Source organism: Myxine glutinosa, chromosome 13 (genome assembly GCF_964187855.1).
Source record: "Myxine glutinosa chromosome 13, kmMyxGlut1.1, whole genome shotgun sequence".
NCBI classification, from domain to species: Eukaryota; Metazoa; Chordata; class Myxini; order Myxiniformes; family Myxinidae; genus Myxine; species Myxine glutinosa.
Window position 1 is genome coordinate 15,530,898 of NC_136273.1, and position 6,248 is coordinate 15,537,145.

Below are 6,248 nucleotides of genomic sequence, written 5' to 3' on the forward strand. Positions count from 1 at the left end.
ATAACCTCCATCCACCTTCGGTAGTAACAAACACACAAACAGGGGTGACTACATAACCTCCATCCACCTTCGGTAGTAACAAACACACAAACAGGGGTGAAAACATAACCTCCATCCACCTTCGGTAGTAACAAACACACAAACAGGGGTGAAAACATAACCTCCATGCACCTTCGGTAGTAACAAACACACAAACAGGGGTGAAAACATAACCTCCATCCACCTTCGGTAGTAACAAACACACAAACAGGGGTGAAAACATAACCTCCATCCACCTTCGGTAGTAACAAACACACAAACAGGGGTGAAAACATAACCTCCATGCACCTTCGGTAGTAACAAACACACAAACAGGGGTGAAAACATAACCTCCATGCACCTTCGGTAGTAACAAACACACAAACAGGGGTGAAAACATAACCTCCATCCACCTTCGGTAGTAACAAACACACAAACAGGGGTGAAAACATAACCTCCATCCACCTTCGGTAGTAACAAACACACAAACAGGGGTGAAAACATAACCTCCATCCACCTTCGGTAGTAACAAACACACAAACAGGGGTGAAAACATAACCTCCATGCACCTTCGGTAGTAACAAACACACAAACAGGGGTGAAAACATAACCTCCATGCACCTTCGGTAGTAACAAACACACAAACAGGGGTGAAAACATAACCTCCATCCACCTTCGGTAGTAACAAACACACAAACAGGGGTGAAAACATAACCTCCATGCACCTTCGGTAGTAACAAACACACAAACAGGGGTGAAAACATAACCTCCATGCACCTTCGGTAGTAACAAACACACAAACAGGGGTGAAAACATAACCTCCATGCACCTGCGGTGGCGGAGGTAATAAAACCAGCAAGTGCAGACTCGCTCGGCTCATTGTGAGTCATATGACCCCAAAACAATGGAGCTGACGCTACAACTGGTTGCTAGCCAACGGTAACAAGCACATGTCTTCTGCCTCTTATCTTACAACGTTTGCTGTATTCACATTAAAAATTACTATGGCTGTAAACTTTTGAATAAAGTTTACTCTGTGATAATCACTAATTCTTCTTTGAGTTATTTCGATGCTTACAGAATGCAAGCACAATGGGCTTTTATAACAGTCGAGGGAGACCGGACTCCATTAGAAAGGAAGCAATTACAAGTGAATCCTATGTCTTTGTCTCCGATCTATGATTCGCACAACTATTCATATGTTTATGTCTCCGCTGACGAAGTCGCAGAGGCATTGTGTTTTCAGGCTGTCTGTCCATTCATCCGTCCATCCGTGATATGTTTTTGTTACTGTGATAACTTAACAATGGCTGTAGGGATCTAAGTGAAACTTGGTAGAAGTATCTATAATGATGTGAAGACAAACCGATTCGATTATGGGGTCAAAAGGTCAGAGGTCCCATTAGGTAAATTTCTGGTCCCACACTACCTTGCGAACTAGTGATGGGATTTTGACCAAACCTGGTCTAATTATATATTTATATATTACTAGAATATAAGACCAGTCGCTTCGTTGACGGAAACACCAATCTTTGCTGCGATGGCTAATCTATGGGGGAGGAAAAAATAAAGGACTCCTGTGGGATCCTGCTCTCCGTGCAGGGATAAGAACAGTTGAAGGGTGTTGGCATTTGCAGTTTTGACACGCGTGTCCCATGTACCCATAAAAAAAATTTAAAGAAAAGAAATAAAAAAATTTGGATCACAAACACTCCCGGGAGTTACCCGAATCCACCGTAGTTGGATTTATTGAAATCCGTTAATCCATTCTCAAGTTATAACACGACAAACAGACAGACAGACACGGCTCCTTTTCTAATATAGATGACTAGCAGAAGTACCCGGCATTGCCGGGCGGGGGAGGGGAGGGGGAAGGGGAAGGGGAGGGGAGGGGAACGGGGGGGGTGGGGGGGGGGGGGAGCGAGCCCCTTGGCAAAGCGAGCGATTTTTTTTTTCATAGCGTCATAGCGTCATAGCGTTCATAGCGTTCATAGCGTTTCTTAGCGTCATAGCGATTTTTTTTCCCATAGCGTCATAGCGTTCATAGTGTCATAGCGTTCATAGCGTCATATCGTTCATAGCGTCATAGCGTTCATAGCGTTTCATAGCCTCATAGCGATTTTTTTTTTCATAGCGTCATAGCGTCATAGCGTTCATAGCGTCATAGCGTCATAGCGTTCATAGCGTTTCATAGCGATTTTTTTTTTCATAGCGTCATAGCGTCATAGCGTCATAGCGTTCATAGCGTCATATCGTTCATAGCGTCATAGCGTTTATAGCGTCATAGCGTTCATAGCGTCATCACGTGATCGCTCTGAGCGAATCAGCACCCACCTGCTCTGATTCCATTGATTCCGTGCGCTGAAATGCGCTGAGGTAAATATGAATAAAAAATATGGATCTCGTCAAATATTTTGAGTTCGGCCATGTTCGTCCCAGGCTCAATGGCCATGTCTATGCCAAATATCAAGCACGTAAGCCTCTCCGTTTAGGAGTCTATCGGTAACATTACACACACACACACACACACACACACACACACACACACACACACACACACACACACACACACACACACACACACACAAACTGTGTTTTATATATATAGATACAAAGATGAACTGATTCGATTTCGCCATCAAGAAGTCAAAAGGTCAGAGGTCATGTCAGGTAAAAGTGCGACACTTGAGAACAGTTGAAGGGATTTAAATCAAACTGGGTACAAGTACGTGTCGGTACTGACAAATACAGTGCCTTCAGAAAGTATTCACACCCCTTGACTTTTTAAAACATTTTGTTCTGTTATAGCCTGAATTAAAAATGTATTTAATTGAATTTTTTTTTGCCACTGATCAACACATAATGCCACAAAATGTCAAAGTAGAATTTTGTTTTTTCGAATTTTTTACAAAATAATGAAAAATGAAAAGCGGAAATGTCTCCAATCAATACGTATTCAACCCCTTTGCTACGACACTCCAAATTGAGCTCAGGTGTATCCAATTTCCTTTGATCTTCCTTGAGATCCTTCTTCCTTCTTCCACTCCACCCTCCAGGTCTTTAAAACAGCTGTTCACCATCATCTCTTATCTTCCCCCATCCAAAACCTTGATCTTTTCTACCCCCGCTAATTTCACCCAAAATCCGACACTTTTTTTTGAAATACCAACTTCTGTCCTGGAAGTCTTTGGTCTCCTTGTGTTTTATACCTCTCCCCCCCCCCTTCCCACGCCTCCTCCCCCCAAGCCCTCTCCCTCCCACACTTCTCCCTGCTCTCAAATGTTGTGTTTGTGTGCTTCCCCTTCTCTCCCCATCTTGTCTTCCACTCCCTCTTTTTATATATTTTGTTTCTCTGGTTGATTTGTTTGTGAAATAAATGTTAGCTCTTTCACGAGCCTCGATTCAGTATACAAAAAAAAAAAAAGAAGATGTCTATGACTTTATTGGAGTCCACCTGTGCCAATTCAATTGATTAGACATGATTTAGAAAGAAACACACCTTTCTATAGAAGGTCCCAAAGTTGGCAGTGCATGTCAGAGCAGAAACTCCACCATGAAGTCCAAGGAACCGTCCCTAGAACTGCGAGATAGAATTGTGAGGGGCAGTGTATAAAACAATTTCTCGAGTGTTGAAAGTTCCCAAGAGCACAGTGACCTCCATCATTGGCAAATGGAAAGAATATGGAAATACCCAGACTCTTCCTAGAGTTGGCCAACCGACTAAACCGACCAACCGGGCAAGAAGGACCTAGGTGACCAAGAAACCAATGACCACTGTGACAGCAATACAAAGTTCCTTGACTGAGATGGAAGAACCTGCCAAAGAACAACAGTCTCAGTAGCACTTCACAAATCTAGGCTTTATGGGAGTATGGCCAGATGGAAGCCACTCCTGAGAAAAAGGCAGATGACAGCACACCTGGATTTTGCAAAAAGGCAAGTGAAAGACTGAGAGCATGAAGCAAAATATTCTGTGGTCTGATAGGACGAAAATTGAACTCTTTACCCTGAATGTAAAACACTACATCTGGTGGAAACTGAGCACAGCTCATCACCCATCTAACATCATACTGACCGTGAAACATGGTGGTGGCAGCATCATGCTATGGGGATGCTTTTCAGCGGTATAGACTGGGAGACTAGTAAGGATAGAGGGAACAATGAATGGAGCCAAATACAGGCAAATCCATGAGGAGAACCTGCTTCAGAGTGCATAAGACCTTAGACTGTGGCAAAGATTTATGTTCCAACAGGACAATGACCTCAAGCATACAGCCAAAGCAACACTGGAATGACTTCAGAACAAGAACGTGAAAATTATTTAGTGGCCCAGCCAAAGGCCAGACTTGAATCCCATTGATAATCTGTGGAAAGACTTGAAGATTGCTGTTCACTGACACTCCCCATACAACAAAGCTATAGAGGCTTATAGGTACTATATAGTGATTAAAAATGAACTTCCCAAAAATGCAACTTTTTTGTTTTTCCAAATTTTTCAAACAATCTTTTTTTCCCCCTTCACCCCTCCGTGGCACTCACTGATGAACCTCTGAAAGTTTGCCGAACATCCGTTTGGCCTTCTCTGCGAAAAATGGCAACAAACAGACGCAAAGACAAACCTCTCTCTTCTGGTATAGATTGAAATACAATATAATTTGTCTAAAACTAATATGATTATTGTGAATATCTTCTGGAGCTAAAAATTGTATTTCTAACATTATCTGTACTAGCAACGGTACCTGCCCTACGGGCAGGGCTTCAATTGGGAGGCCCAAATGTAAAGGCAAAATATCAGAAATTTTAGGCTTTTTTTTTTTTTTTTTTTTTTTTTTGTATACTGAATCGAGGCTCGTGAAAGAGCTAACATTAACTTCACAAACAAATCGACCAGACAAACAAAATACACAAAAAGAGGGAGCGGAAGACAAGATGCGGAGAAAAGGGGAAGCACACACACACAACATCCGAGAGCAGGGAGATGTGTGGAAGGGAGAGGGCCCGGGGGGAGGAGGCGTGGGAAGGGGGGGGAGGGGTTTTTTTTATTTTAAACGATTTATATAAACATCCGTTAAATCATATCACATGCAAATCATCAAAATCTAAACAGTATTTGTAGAATTTCAATAAAAGCCACATCACTGTCCATATCGGTAAATATTTTTCCATCGTGTTTGGAAAAACTGGTAAATTGGAAATTGGAAAAATTGGAAAATTGGGAAAAAATTTGAAAAACAATATAGCCTATTTTACTCCAGGGCGTCCCAGGATTACCCACCCAAAATTTCGTTGCGATCGGTTCAGCCGTTTTTGCGGTACCTGAGAACAGACAGACATTCGGTGAATTATAGTAAGATCAATAATTTAGCTACTTGAGGTGTTCAAAATGGCCCGATTTACCTTGGTTTGCAAAAGGTATCACGTTGTTATTTGAGCTAAGATCAAATGCATTACAACGGTTACCTTGGGCATCACCAACGACACTCGAAGCACGATACCTCCTTTTTATTTCCTCGGGGTCACCTGCACCACGCAGGTCGCATCTTGTCCTTTCGGTCCAGTCACGGATCCGCCTTTTGCATCCGCTCCGCTTTAAGTGAAAGAAGGTCCTCACCAACTGCTCGTCAAATGAAACATCACAGGGTTAAACAGTCAGGTGTGTGCTCGCGACCTCCACCACGAATACCAACCACCTCGATGAAGGTTTTGCCGCATCTCACAACGTTGCCCTTTAGAAATCACTTTTGTCATCGATTTTTTAAAATATTCTTGGAACGCTTCTGAACGTTCTGTACTTTTCTGTGAAAATATCAGTCTAGCAGTTTTATTGTCCCAAGTGGCTGGCAGGATGGTCTAGAGGTAAGCACACTCACCTGGGTTTGAATCCTGACCCGGTGTTTCACAGGCAAGGTGATTCATCAGTGTGCCATCCCTCGGATGGATGTTAAACAGGCCTTGCATTAGTTGGTGGACATTAAATATCCCATTGTGTCCTTTCTGATGTTTCTGATGTTTTCTGATGATTCTTCATCTGAACCGACGACTCTCCTTCACCATCCCTTGAAGAGTGATCCCTTACCGTTCGAGTTCCCATAATCTTCCGCATCCACAGGTTTGAAATGCCATACAACAAGCACTTCCGGCTTTAACTACGCCCAACGTCATTTTCACTATGGCCTAGAACACGGACTGGAAATGTATGCGTGTGAGTTCCACGTTTGGTCACGCCCACA

The 6,248-nt window shown here is 42.8% G+C and overlaps 1 protein-coding gene across 1 annotated transcript in view; it reads right to left on the reverse strand.

Moving 5' to 3' along the window:
- DAGLA (diacylglycerol lipase alpha) overlaps nt 1-5,612 on the reverse strand; it is a 58,569-nt gene extending 52,957 nt beyond the window's left edge. Inside the window, exon 1 of the mRNA XM_068133837.2 lies at nt 5,479-5,612. The gene's annotated coding sequence lies outside the window, so the exon portion shown is untranslated. The remainder of the gene's footprint in view (nt 1-5,478) is intronic.
- Between the last annotated feature and the right edge of the window lie 636 nt (nt 5,613-6,248).